Consider the following 14785-nt stretch of genomic DNA (forward strand, 5'->3'; position numbering starts at 1 on the left):
GCGCGCGCGTGTGTGTGTGTGTGTGTTGATCGAAGGCCCTGTGGCCTATCCTGGGGCCCTGCCAGAGCTGGGACAGCTGCTGATTCTGAGCACAGGAGTATGTTCCTCAGGGAGGGAGGCCCCTTAGAGACATCCCAGCCCTAGGGTATCAAATAAATGGCGGGTCTACCACCATACTCCCTTCTTCTGAATCCTCCTCAACACAGTGCCCCCCAGAGCTACTGTCTATCAACTGGAGCTGGCAGAAAAGTCAGGAGTCTCAGCCTCAGTGATACCTTCCTGAGGGGCTGAAGAGCATCCTCTAGATCCCACAACTTGAAGAGAGAAGCAGGCCAGTTCTCCCAGTCCAGATCCCAGGCTCTTTTTCCTGACGCTCACACTTAGTACACAGGGTGACATCCAAGCCTTCCTGTCTTCCCACTCCCTGTGAATCATTCCTGGCTGCTACCAAGAACCAGGCTTCACAGCTGTTGCAATTGCGCCCTGGCGCAATCTGAGGACAGCTGCTGCTGCAGGGCCCGCCCCGCCCCCGGGGCAGCTGGTCTTCATGACAGGAAGGCGCTGAATGGTTCTGAAGTACAGGTAGGAGTTTGCCCAGTCAAGAGAGTTCAAGAAGGGAATTCTGGGCGGAAGAATCAGCATGTGCAGAGGGCCTGACAGAGCTGAGGGGAGAAGGGCGGGTGGGCCGGGAGGAGCTGGGAGGCGGCAGCCATCATCACGGCTTTGGTGACGTGACACCGTTGTCCACAGGACCTGGGTTCTGGTCTCGGCTTAGTCATGACCTTGCTGTGGCACTTGGAGCAAGCCCCTGCCCTTCCGGGCCTAGGTTTCCCCATCTGTCCAGTAGGGAGCCGGGACCCAGTACTCACAACAGGCCATGCCTGCCTTGTCAAGAGTCCCCAGTGTCCTCCTCGCTGTCCTGGCTGGTGGTGGGGACCAGAGGCTGATCCTCAGAGAGGCTCGGCCGGGCTGGGAGCTAGCCCAGCTGTCCCTGGGCTTCTGCAGGACTGGGGTGGGGACAGGGACACTATGCTCTTCTCACCTTTGTGCGCTGGGGCAGGAGGCAGTTTGGCAAAGGGTACCAGCCACCACACACTGGTCTGACCCTGGCTGAGTCGTGCCCCTTCTCCAGGCCTGCCCTCCATAGGGCAACAGACCACTGGCCAGGGACCTGCTGGAGCCGGGAGATGCCTGCATGACTGAGGAATGTGTTTACTTCCCCCTGTGCTGGGAGGAAACCGAGCAAGGCCCCTGCTGGATTCCTTCCCAGCCAGGCCAGCAGGCTCTCCACCTCCTCCCCAGGACGGCCACATTGTTCTAGGCAGCACCTCCCACCAGCCACGTTTCAGGGCTGTCCTGCCTCACTTTATCCCTCCACAGAGAGAAAGCTGGCCCGGTCGGGACCACCCACTGGTGCCCGGCCCTCGGCCTGGAACCAGGACGTGCCCCTTGCTCAGCTGTGTGTCTAACCACTATGGGGCCCTGACAAGTGCCTTTCCCTCTCTGGCCTCAGTTTCCCTTTTCTATTATGCAGGGATGGAATGAGGTAAGGCGTGAGGGACCCTTCAGGCCCAGGAGTCAGGGCCTCTGTGAGAAGTCCTGGGAAAGCATAGGGTGATCTGGTGGCTGTGAGCACGGGCTGTCGTTCATTCACCAAGGTTTCAGCACCTGAATGTGCCAGACTCTGTTCTAGGCGCTGACGATCCAGCAGCAAACAAGACAGATGCCATCCCCAGCCTCAGAGAGGGAGACAGGCACTGAACAAACATCTAATCGTGCTGAGAAGAAGACTTCTTATGAAGGAGCTATCAGAGAGGGGAGGGATGGCAGGGCTGGGGGGATGGGGAGGTCAGAGAAGTCCTTGCCCGGGAGGTGACATTGAAGCTGAGATGGGGGGGCGGGGAGACGGTGCCAGTGTCATCAAGAAAGGGGCAGGAAAGAGTATTCCAGGCTGCAGGGCCGGTGTGTCTGAAGGAGTGAGGGTAGGGGTAGGGGACATGCAGGTCAAGGAGCTAACTTTACCATTAGAGCCCCTGGGACCTTAGAAAGGACCCTTAACCTCCCTGAGGCTCTTTGTCATCACCTGCAAATTAGTCAAAATGTCTACCTTGCAAGATACGCATGAGGATTTAATTACATAGCGCCCCCTGCTTATTTCAAGGCCTTATGAAAAATAAGTACTCAATAAATGGCAGCAAAGTATCTAGTTATGCCCTGTGCATATATGATTTATAACTATTGGTCTGATTATATTTTGTAATCCACTCCTCTGTTTTTCTTTATTCTTCTGTCCTTTTTTTTAGTTTGGGCTTTCACACTACATTTTATATATTCCTTTAAATTTCTGTAAAGGGAACATTATTATTATTATTACTAATATTATTACTAATAACAGTAATAAAATGAGAGTGTGGGAAGAAGTGTGTAAGCTGCTATGCAAATGTGAGGAATTCTTATCACATATTCCAAATGTCTCAAGCTGCACTGATATATAATAATTGCATCGCAGAATCAAAAGCTCCTTGCACACCTGAAGCTTCACCCATGTACGGGGGAGCTGTGGACATTGGGCCTCTTTTCCCACGGGGCTCTGGTTGACGCTCCTGAGGGAGAGAATTAGCTGTATGCAGATGGAATGAATGAAGATGAGGAAGAATTTTCTAACATGTTTCTAACAATTCAGTTCCAAGGATGAAATGACCTCGAGAGGTAGTAATTGTGTGAGCTGTACTTATCCTTTTTTTTTTTTTTTTTTTTTTTTTGCGGTATGTGGGCCTCTCACTGTTGTGGCCTCTTCCCGTTGCGGAGCACAGGCTCCGGACGCGCAGGCTCAGCGGCCATGGCTCATGGGCCCAGCTGCTCCGCGGCATGTGGGATCTTCCCGGACCGGGGCACGAACCCGTGTCCCCTGCATCGGCAGGCGGACTCTCAACCACTGCGCCACCAGGGAAGCCCTGTACTTATCCTTTAAGCAATGGTTTGGAGAGGATTCAAGCCTTGGATGGAAGATGGTATTTGTGAGTGGTGGTAAAGGATATGGAAAAATTGGAAGAGATAATGTCATCAATTAGGAACTGATTCAACTCCAGGAAATGGAAGTTCAAAACAGTGGCTTACACAATATGCATGCTTATATCTCTCTCTCATAAAAGTATCAAGTATAAAGATGGGTGGTCCAGGGCTGGCATGGTGGCTCTTCTACCTAATCCTTCTGGTTCACATCCACCTTCCCTATGGTGTGGCCCTCGTCCTTTTGGTACAAAATGGTGGCCATCATACCCACATTCCAGGAAACAAGAGTCCGAAAGGTGAAGAGACAAAGATGGAAAGGACAAAGGAAGACTCTTAGAAGCTGCCACATCTCATTGGCCAGAACTTAGTCAAATGGCACGCCTAGTGGCAAGAGAGGATGGGAAATGTAGTCTTTATTCTGGTAGCCATGGTTCCAGCTAGTAAGTCCATCTGTGGAAGGAGAGAATCAAGGTTGAGGAGCAATCAGCATGATGTTTCTGACATCCTTCAGTAATAAAAGTCTGTGAGATTGTGATTCTCGACGCTCTATCACTGTAGCCAAGGTCCGAGCCCTTGCTTTTGACCCAAAGTAGGTATCTGAGTGGAATAGGACAGGCTGAGACTGCTAAGGGAAGACAGGGAAGGCTCACAGAAATGCTGTATTAGAGAGGGTACTGCCCCTCTGTTCTCTATGCTGAGTGCCACCTCGATATTTGGAAGCCTCTCACCAGAAACCCATGAGCTCAGCAGCCTACAAAATTGCCTTTCCTTGGGGCAAAGAAATGTTCTGTCCTTGGCTTTCAAAGGTAGGCACTTTACGAAATGCATGCTTGAAGGATATTTCCATATCTATGCCAAAATGGAGGTAAAGCTGTTGTCCACTATGTCAGGAAATGCACTAGATTTAACTCCCTGTGTGAAGGGATCCATTCTGGAATTCAGAATCAGGAAAATGCTTATCTCCAGCTGGACTCACATGATTTCCTTTCTCTGTAACACATCAGATAACACAGTGGCTCTCAGTTGTGTTTGCCGTCTTAGCATTATGATGACTCCTCCTACTTTTGGTAACATCACTTGCTTTTCTTTGGGGAACACCCCACCCCAATTCCCCACCCCAGCTTTCAGTCCACGTGGTTCTGCTGGGGCTTATTCTACCTTTTCTTTTCCTCCAGCGGGTGGGCCTAATATGAAGTCCTGGCTAATTGAAGTCACAGTGATTGTTTCCCGGATTGGATTATGATTTACTCTGGGCCAGTTATATGATTCCCCTGAGATTTTTACCAAAATTATTGAGAAGTGGGAGAAGCACGTGTCTTCCATTGGGGGGTGTTAAGCTGATAAGATGCAAACCTGAAGTTGCTGGTGGCCATCTTTGCACCTTGTAGAAAGAGCTTGCTTGAGAATGACGGAATGAGGCCAACACAGAGGACCGCAGAGCAGGGAATGGAAAGTTTAAAACATTCCTGATGACGTTAATTGAGCCTCTGAAGCCAGTCCATCTCTGAATTTCCCAGTATCTCCCTAAATTTCCCAGTATATGAGTCAATATGTTCTCTCTTCTTAAAAAAAATATATTTATTTATATATCTATTTTGGTTGCGCCAGGTCTTAGTTGTGGCGTGCGGACTCTAGTTGCAGCATGCGTGCAGGATCTAGTTCCCCGACCAGGGATCAAACCCAGGCCCCCTGCATCGGGAGCTCGGAGTCTTACCCACTGGACCACCAGGGAAGTCCCTGTTCTCTCTCTCTCTCTTTTTTTTTTTTTTTTGCTTAAGCCAGTTTGAGCTCGGTTCCCATCACTTACAAATGAAATAGTCCCCAATCACACACTAACTAAAGTGCAATTCTTCCTGGAAGTGGAGATAAGAATTTTGTGATTAAGAATGTTAAGTTCTCGAAGATGCTTCATTTACCTGCTGCACAGCTTCTTTCACAGGAAGCTTGTTGGGAGCTTAATGCGCAGGCCCACTGTGGCAGAGTGCCTGCAAAATTGGTTGCCAGTGATTCCTCTCATCCCTGTGCACATGTGCCACTCTTCCCACTGGGTAGTGAACTCCATTTTTTCTCCCCTTAAACCATGAATTTTGGTTTGTTTTATGACTTGCTTTGACCAATAGAATGTGGTTTCAGTGATGCTGTGCTAGTTCCAGGCTTAGCTCTTCAGAAGCCTGGCAGGTTTGCTTTTGCTCTCAGTCCCTGAGCTGTCATATAAAGAAGTATCGCTCCCCTGCTGGAGAGACCATGTGAGAGAGGAGGCCTAGGCAGCCCCCAGATGTTCTAGTTAACACAGTGGAGGCACTAAAAATGTGAGGGAAGCCACCTTGGACATTTAGAGCCAGCCAAGCAGAGCAGAGAATGGAAAATATGGTATATTCTTGATGATGTTACTTGAGCCTCTGGATCCAGCCATGCCTGAAGGCAGTCCAGTTGGATGCAGCAGCCTGAGTAGTCCCAGCCAACAAAATATAGAGCAGAAGAACCACCCAGACGAGCCCAGCCAATCCACAGGACCATGAGAAATAACAAATTGCTGTTTTGTTTGTTTGTTTTTTGGCCATGCAGCATGCAGGATCTTAATTCCCTGACCAGGGATCGAACCCATGCCCCCTGCAGTGGAAGTGTAGAGTCCTAACCACTAGACTGCCAGGGAATTCCCTCAAATTGCCATTTTAAGCCACCAAGTTTTGGGTTTTTAAAATATTTATTATTTATTTATTTGGCTGCACCAGGTCTTAGTTGCGGCACGTGGGATCGTTTCACTGCAGCACGTGAACTCTTAGTTGCGCCATGTGGGACCTAGCTCCTTGACCAGGGATTGAACCCTGGACCCCTGCATTGGGAGGGTGGAGTCTTAACCGCGGGACCACCAAGGAAGTCTCTAAGCCACTAAATTTTGAGTTGGTTTGTTACACAGCGATAGCTGACTGAAATGTCCACTTGAGCAGCTTTGGAATACCAGGATGTGTCACTGGGCGTTTTGTTTGAATGAGGGCTTTATTGAGAAATCGTGGTGGGAAAGGTTGGGATTAAGGGTCAGATGAGTGCAGGCTGAGGATTGAGACTCTAGAACAATGAGGAGAGGAACTCTGCTTCAGCACTGGGGAGGTCCTTAGTGGCTGGGAACTCAACTTGCAGGAGAGAGAGGCCAAAGCCAAGGTTTAGCTCAAGAGGCTGACTGATGGTTGATGGGAAACACTGTTTGGCAGGTAGTCATTCAAAGGTCCTTCAGCCCAGCCACCTTTGGGGAGTGGCAGGGGGGCTCACTCAGCTACTTCAGACAGAGTCGGACATGCTGGCAGGGAGTAAGCCCTTCCACAGACCCTGAGGGACAAGCGGGGGGCAGAGAGAGGCCCACAAGGGCAAGTGCAGAGGGATGATCCAAAAGAGGCAGGGCTGGGCCTGGGGCTCTGAAATCACAGACCACTGGGTCTTTACAAATTTAGAAGTCCCCAGACCTGGAGAAACAAGGGTTAGGCTTTCAATGCTTCTGCTGTCTTATTTTTCTTTTTCATTATCCTGTTTTATTTGGAATTTAACCTTCTAAATCATCTCACATCTTTTTTTTTGGCTGCGTTGGGTCTTTGTTGCTGCATGCAGCTTTCTCTAGTTGTGGCGTGCAGAGGCTACTCTTCATTGCGGTGGCTTCTCTTGTTGCAGAGCATGGGCTTTATGCGCGTGGGCTTCAGTAGTTGTGGCACACGGGCTCAGTAGTTGTGGTGCACGGGCTTAGTTGCTCTGTGGAATGTGGGATCTTCCCGGACCAGGGAGCAAACCCGTGTCCCCTGCATTGGCAGGCGGATTCTTAACCACTGTGCCACCAGAGAAGTCCCTCAAACCCTTTTTGAAAGTGGGCGGAAGGCAGTGGGTCACAGATGCCTGAGAGCTGGGATTATCTCTGGAACCCAGTGTGAGGGACCAGAGCTGGTAGACTGCCCCCTGGCTCTACCAGCTTTTCTAGGGAGAGGCCCTCAGGTGTGTCAATGTGTGAGTGTGTGTGAGTGTATGAATAGATAGAAGTGTGAGTGTGTGTGACTGAATATATGCACAAGTTGTGTATATGAGTGCTTGTAAGAGTTGTGTGAAAAAAATGGGTGTGTGCTTGCGTGTGCTTGAGAGTATATATGTATGTGAGTTATGTGTGTACACAAGTGTGAGTGAGAGTGTAAGTGTGCGAGTTGGGTGACAGTGGATGTGCATTCATGTGTGTAGGTGTGTTTGTGTGAAAGTGTAAGTGTGATCATGAAATGTGTGTGTTGGTGTGATATGAATGTTTGTGTGCATGAGTCGGGTGTGATCTGGGTGGAAATGTGTGTTAGTGTGAGTGTGTTGAGAGCATGCCGATGGAAGAAGGAGAACGGGAGTGCGTGTCTGAGTGTGTGCGGGTTAAGTCGACCCCCTCACAGCACCAGCACGATCTTTAGAAAACCTAGTCAAAGAAGGTGCTGGGTGCACACTGCTCCTAGGACCAGCCCCCGCCCTCTGACCTGTGACCCCGCCCCGACCGACGATCCCTGCATGGGGGCCCTCCCCCACCTTTCTCTCCCTCGTGCCCTCCTCCTTACACCGCTGGTATTCCCACCTCAACCCTGCACCGCCCCGCCCCAGTCCCAAGGCTGCCCTGGGGCGGCTCCTCCGGGGACAGGAGAGTGATGAGGTGTCGGCCGCCCCGGGGCCCGGGTCCGAGAGAATGCCGATGTGCCGGAGGCCCTTGTGAAACTTATTCCTGACAGCAGTGAAGCTGAAAATCTCCAGGCCTCCACCTTCGCTGACTGCCAAGGTCGCGGCTCCCTCGAGCTGGGATCCCGCTCTCTGCCGCCCTCTGCTGGGCATCTGTCACCGGCGGGCGCAGAGGGAAGCCGGCCCTGCACCCGCACCCCAAGCAGAGCAGCTTCCCCACAGCTTTGCTGCCACACGGGGCGCAGCGGGGCCGGGCTGGATGCTCCCCAAGGCCTAGGTTCTGGGTTCATTGTCTCTTCGATGCGCATTGCAGGTCTGACCCTCGGTAGATGCCCCAGGAAGAGAAAATGAATGTATGCATTGGCTCAGTAGTGGAAGGGGAAACTGAGGCCCACAGAGGCGAACCCAGTGGGCTGGTTGCGCACGCAGGACGCATACTGAGTCTGCCAAGTGCCCAGGGCTTGCTCTGCCACAGCTTTATGGATTGGGGGCGGGGGGAGGCGGGCGAGTCCTCCCTTTTCCTGCTCAGCATAAGCCTGACTTTCTCAGCTGACTGGGCTGCCCCACTAGAAGTAGTCTGTCCCCAGATTGGGGCAACTGGGCCAGACTGGGGAGGTGGGCTGCGAGGAGCCGGAACCCGGCCTGCCTCTTCTAGGCACCCAGTCTGGTCCTGCACGATTGTGCTGAGCTGGCCCACGACCCGGCGGGTGATGACGCTGACAAGAGGCACGCCCGGGAGCCTGAGGATATGTGGGGGAGCCCCAGGTGCTTCCACCGCTCCCACTGCCTCCGCCATGGCATCATCACCCTTCCGGACAGAGGAAGATTCTGAGGGGCCTGAGTTGCGGAAGGCCACTCCACATGTCCAAGCCTCTCCCACCAGACCCTGGAGCTCCCCCAGGAGGACTGTTTGCTCTCTCCAGCTGCCCCGGGGGGTGTGCCCCTCTGGGGAGACAGAGTCACCTGGTTCCCATCCCAGGGCTCCCAAACAGAGATAGCTCAACCCCGTCTCTTCTAGTGACTCAGTGTAGGAAAAGGGAAAGCACGGAAAAGCAGAAAGAGAGGTACCAAACCACCTGAGATAGCAACCCAGGGATCAGCCCCCAAATAGACCCATTAACTATGCCTTTTCTGGAGTCTAAATAGATTCCTCCCCTACTACTTTCTCCAGGACTGAACCCCTCCCTGACCTCTCTGGGCGGCCTCACCTAGTGCACCTGGCACCGTCACTCGAACCCAGATGGTCCCCACCTTAAGGATAGGCCTCTGTGCCCCTCCCTCCTGTGTCATCCCCCCCACCCCCCACGTCGTGCCTGACTCAGTGATGGCTCAGAAGCCCTGTGGAGCCGTAGATACTAAGGTTCCATTTCTAAGTGAGATGACTGGGTCGGCTGCTCTCTGGCTCTGAGACCTGCAGTGGTTCCCAGGCGGACAAGAGAAGTTCTCAGACAGATTAGTCCGGCGTTCAAGGCCCCACACCATCCTGCCTACCGCCGTCCCAGCCATTGCTCCTTCACACTGCAAGCCCACAGGAAGGGTCAGCTTCCCTTTGGGCTGGCTTCCCCTGCGAACTGGGTGAGCAGGAGCTGCATCTACTTTATTTCTGTGTCCCTCGTGCTTAGCCCAGGGCCTGGCACAGCGTGGGCTCTCAGTACGTGTTCACCAAAAGAAACTAAACTGGTTGGGGCAAACCAACTCACTTCGTAACAATAAGAAGCATTCAGTAAGAAGCATTCAGTCAGCATGTATTATGTCCAGGCATTGCGCTGAACGCATGGCAAGGATTCCTCATGTTGTTCTCAGAACTGCTTTCTTTTTTTTTTTTTTTTTGCGTTCCGCAGGCCTCTCACTGTCGTGGCCTCTCTCGTTGCAGAGCACAGGCTCCAGACATGCAGGCCCAGCAGCCATGGCTCACGGGCCCAGCCGTTCTTCGGCATGTGGGATCTTCCCGGACTGGGGCACGAACCTGCGTCCCCTGAATCGGCAGGCAGACTCTCAACCACTGCACCACCAGGGAAGCCCCAGAACTGCTTTCTAAGGTGATGCTATTATAATGCCATATTCCAGATGAGAGAACTGAGGCCCAGAGATACTAAGTGATTTGATCAAAGTTATATCCAGGATTCCACCCAAGCCCATGACCTGCTGTCCTAGACGGTTGGGTTTGTCTACTCCTGCCTTGTAAGCATGCTGGCTGTCTGCCCCTTTTTCCCACGCTCCTCTGTCTGGTCCCAAAGGCTCTTCCATTCTGCCCTCTCTTCAGGCTCAGCCCCAGGGCCTGGGCAGTGCAGGGCAAGGCTCTGGTGAGTCTCAGGTTCCTGGCTGTGGTTGAGTATACCAGGGAGGCTGCAGGGATGGTTTGGTAGGGAACAGGAGAACTGCTGCTCTGTCATAGGTCTAAACAAGATTGAGCAGGTTGATTTTAGGTCCTGAAACTCAAGTTCCTGACATGAGCTCGAACTCATGCAGCACTGGAGAGGTCTGGCCTGGGAATCTGGGTCCAGGCACAATCCCAGACTCTATATGACCCTGGGCAATGAGCTTAGCTTCGCTGAGCCTCAGCTTCCACATCTGTACAATGGGCATGAGAATATCCACTTCACAGTGTCTTTGGGAGGATTAAACGTGAGCTGCCATGGGAAGGCATTTCATAAACTACAAAGCTGCTAATGGAGGATGAGGGGATATTGTTGCCCTGTGGATTCGGGATCAGCAGTGGCCTAGTTTAGAGGCTGGGAGGAGGGAGAGGCAGGACAGATGCTGCTGAGGCACAGGTTTTTCTGGTTAGGATGTGCAAAGGGGATGGAGGGGGAGAAATAGAAAAGGGGCTCGTGAAGGTGGGCGGGACCTCTGTCAGGAGCTGCTGGGAATCCCAGAAGAGCTGCTGAGTCACTCTCCTTCTCTCTATCCTTCTTTTTTTAAAGACTTAATTACTTTTTTCTGCTTACAAAAGCAGTATATGCCCATTGTATAAAGTTCAAACAACACCAAACTATATGGTGTAGAAGATAGTTTTCCTGCTCATGCTCCCCAGATGTAACTGCTGTTGACATTTTTATTTATTTATTTTTGGCTGCATTGGGTCTTCGTTGCTGTGCACGGGCTTTCTCTAGTTGTGGCGAGTGAGGGCTACTCTTTGTTGTGGTGTGCGGGCTTCTCATTGCGGTGGCTTCTCTTGTTGCGGAGCACGGGCTCTAGGCATGCAGGCTTCAGTAGTTGTGGCATGCAGGGTCAGTAGTTGTGGCATGCGGGGTCAGTAGTTGTGACACATGGGCTTAGTTGCTCTGCAGCATGTGGGATCTTCCCGGACCAGGGATCGAACCTGTGTCCCCTGCATTGGCAGGTGGATTCTTAACCATTGTGCCACCAGGGAAGTCCTGTGCTGTTGACATTTTGTTGTATGTTCTTCCAGACTTTTCTTTTGATAAATACATATTTTTAAATTAAAAAAGCCATTGTTCCTTGAAGATAATTAAAAGCAAGGCAGCAGTAGAGAATGTGTACTCCTTCCCACACCCCTCTCAGAACCCGCCACTATTAACAACTTTGTAGGTCTGTCCTTGAACTTTTTTTTTTTTTTTTTTTTTGCGGTGCGCGGGCCTCTCACTGTTGTGGCCTCTCCCGTTGCGGAGCACAGGCTCCGGAAGCGCAGGTTCAGCGGCCATGACTCACGGGCCCAGCCGCTCCGCGGCATGTGGGATCTTCCTGGACCAGGGCATGAACCCGTGTCCCCTGCATCGGCAGGCGGACTCTCAACCACTGAGCCACCAGGGAAGCCCTCCTTGAACTTTTTAATGTGCATGTATATCCATAAGAGGGCACGAATGAGGAGGGGCAGTAATGATTATAGACACAAAAGCCAAGACTGCTAGGGTACAAGTCCCAGTCCTAACAGTTACTACTTGGGTGGCTGTGAGCAAGATTTACTTAATTTCTCTGAGCCTCATTATCTTTCTCTGTAAGATGGGAATAATGATAACATCTACTTCAAACTGTGATGAAGAGAATTAAATGAAATAAAGCATGCAGTGGTCAGCATAATACCTCAGGGAAGATTAGCTATTGTTATAGACATACCTGAAGAGAGTCATTTTCTCCCCTATGAAACTGGGATCATACCATGCATACTGTCCTATTTGGTTTGGAGGCAGAATTATTTGGAAAGATTCATCATAGAGACACGGAAATTTACACTGGAGACGAGAAGTCTTGTATTTAGATTCAAAGACTTGGTTGCATAAGTGTAGCGTGGTAAAAACCTAGATTTCCCAAACTGAGTCACAGCCACTTCTGTGACGTGGCTGCAGCCTGGCCTTGCATCAGTAGGTGCTGAGCTTTCAAAACGAGGGAGGTGATGGGCTTTCTGTAGCCTGAGCCTGAGGCTTCCGTTCCCTTAAAGGTTTTTGCAGGCCTCACCACATATATATCCAGCTTCCTTCATGGTAACTTCTACCTTGAAATGTCTACTACTTCTCCCTCCCAGTCTCACTTCCCACCTCCCTGGAGCCCCCTTGTCCTCTGATCTTCCCGGCCTCAGTGAAGGCACCAAAGCCTGCCCATTTGCTCAAGCCAGACCCAGGAGTGGTGGGGGATGCCTTATGATGTTCCCTCCATCCTGCATCCGATCCCTCTGGAGCCCAGTGGACCTTTGCTCCCACACATACCCACCTCCCTTCACCTCCCTCCTCTCTTCCATCTGTCACCCTGCAGTCCCTCTGTCACCCCAGAGCTAGAACCAAGTTTTAAAGTTTACTTTGATCTTATTGGACAGCTATTGTGATGGGTTGAATGGTGGCGCATCAAAAGACATGTCCACACACGAATTCCTGGAATCTGTAAATGCGACCTCATTTGGAAAAAGGATCTTGGCAGATGTGACCAAGTTAAGGATCCTGAGATGAAGAGATTATCCGGGATCGTTCAGGTGGGCCCTGATTCAATGGTAAATGCCCTTACAAGAGACACACAGAGATTTGTCAGACAGAAGAGAAGGAGACAATGCAGAGCAGAGAGTGACGTAGCTACAAGCCAAAGAATGCTCAGAGCCACCAGAAAACGGAAGAGGCAAGGAACAAAGTCCCCCAGGATCTTTAGAGCAAACCTGGCCCTGCCAAAACCCTGATTGCAGATTTCTGGCTTCTAGAACCATGAGATGATAAATTTTGATTGTTTTCGTTCACCCAGTTTGTCATCATTTGTTATGGCAGCCACGAGAAAGTAATACAGGTAAATATACAGGTCATTCAAATGTCAAAACAATATAGTATGTAAATATTAAGAAGTCTTGCTTTTCTAGGTAACCGCACTTATTAAGTTCTTCTATATTTTTCCAGGGTTTCTTTATGCAGATACAAGGAAACATGAAAGGGGAATACATTTTGCTTCCACTCCCCACTTTGAGTGATCTTTTGAAACATATACCTGACTGTGTCACTCACTGCACTTAGATGAGACCTAGACTCCCCACTCGGCCTGGCCCTGTGCCCTTCAACCCTGTCTCATATCCCCTCCTCCACTCCAGGCGTTAGCCTCCCTGGTCTCCTTCTGCCTCAGAGTCTTGACAGCCATCCTTGGTCCTGCCTGACCCCCCACCCCCACCCTCACCCCCGACTCTTCAGTCCACACTGTCTTCCTGTCATCAGATCTCTACTCAGATGTCAACCCCCTCCAGAGGCCCTCCCTGACCTCCCAATTTAAAATAGCTCTCCAAAGCCTGCCACTTCTCATTGTACTCTCTTTCATTATCTTCCTTGAATTTATCACAATATAAAGTTAATGATGTGGTGGCTGATTAGTTGGTGTCTCTCTCCTGCTCCAGACTGTAAATTCTTGGAGCTAGGATTTGTTTTATTTACCCTTCCATTCTGGGCACCAGAAACATCACTTGGCACATGGTAGGCCCTCTGTAAACATTTGTCGAATATATAAATTAGTACTAAAGGCCAGCCACTTTCTAGAAACTGTGACATGCACTAAAGAAAGGGCCTATGAACCCTCTAGTGTAGTATGTAACATTTTGTGTGGACGTGCACCATTTTCACAGAGATGGTTGACTGATTTTATAAGGCTCTCAGAGGAGGTCCTGGCCCCAAAGAAGGGGTCTTGATTGTGCAGGCAGGGAAACAAGCTTAAATTCAGTCTCAGAGGCCCACCGGGAGCCCCAGGCATGTTTAGCCTGGAGGAGGGGAAGGAAGCCAGGGCCACCGTTCATAAATCTCTATGGGCAGCAAAGGAACTAGGGAAAATGACAGAGCTTTCACTCCAACAAGAGAAGGGCCTCCTAACAATCCAAGGTGATCAAGGACATAGGCTGGCGGGTGAAGGGGTGATGTCCCTGTCACTGGAGTTATGCAAGCTGCCGTGTATGCCCCTCTGTCAGAAATTGTTCTGAGATGAGCAGGCCAAGGAAACACACTGTTTTGGGATGTTGGAGTGGTAGATGGCCTGGGTCAGAGGGGACAGTCTCTAAATTAGTGGAGCTGTGGTTCCTTCCAGCTTCCCACAGATTGGAGTGCAACTGACATGCCCCTGACTGTCCCCAGACTGAGGCCACTTGGGTTCCATCCCCATATTTCAAGAAAAAGGAGCAAATCTGGACCTATTCCGTCCCTGCTTGGTTGGTTTCCACTTTGCCTGCTTCCATGACCTGGAGAGGGGCTGCCTAGGTCTGAAATGCAGGGACAGGCCTGAGTCCCCTCTTCTGGCCACTGCCCTTTTACAGCAATGAGATTGGCTTGCACAGGCTGCTGGCCAGGCCCGCCGGGCTGCTGGAGATGTGCAATCCCCCACAGGCCAGACTGTCTTCCTCCCGGCCTCCCTCTAGCTCCCTCTTTCTTTCAGGATCACAGCAGCCCCTTTCACCTCCTTTGTCTGGATCATTGGACCACATCCTGTAGCAATATTGGGGTGCCCTTGCTGCTGTCCAGTTTGAGAGAGGCGGCTCTCAGGAGCCTGGGGAAATTCTCCCCTTGAAGCAGGAAATAGAATCTCTCTACTGATCCAAGGGTGCCAGTTCCCTCAGAGCACACCTGGAAGCAGGAGATGGTATCTCCAGCACGTTGGGATCTGTAGCAGCGTCAATCCTGCTGGATGA

At 51.1% G+C, this 14785-nt stretch overlaps 1 protein-coding gene across 5 annotated transcripts in view; it reads left to right on the plus strand.

Annotated features, from left to right (window-relative positions):
* Positions 1-257: 257 nt before the first annotated feature.
* The window catches only part of IL17B (interleukin 17B), a 63493-nt gene continuing 48965 nt past the window's right edge, over positions 258-14785 (plus strand). Inside the window, exons 1-4 of one of the 5 annotated variants that reach the window (XR_007476478.1) lie at positions 258-582; positions 1381-9267; positions 9534-9731; positions 12464-12616. The gene's annotated coding sequence lies outside the window, so the exon portion shown is untranslated. The other 4 variants (XR_007476475.1, XR_007476476.1, XR_007476477.1 and 1 more) reach the window with 4 other exon arrangements.

Source organism: Orcinus orca, chromosome 3 (genome assembly GCF_937001465.1).
Source record: "Orcinus orca chromosome 3, mOrcOrc1.1, whole genome shotgun sequence".
Lineage (NCBI taxonomy): Eukaryota > Metazoa > Chordata > Mammalia > Artiodactyla > Delphinidae > Orcinus > Orcinus orca.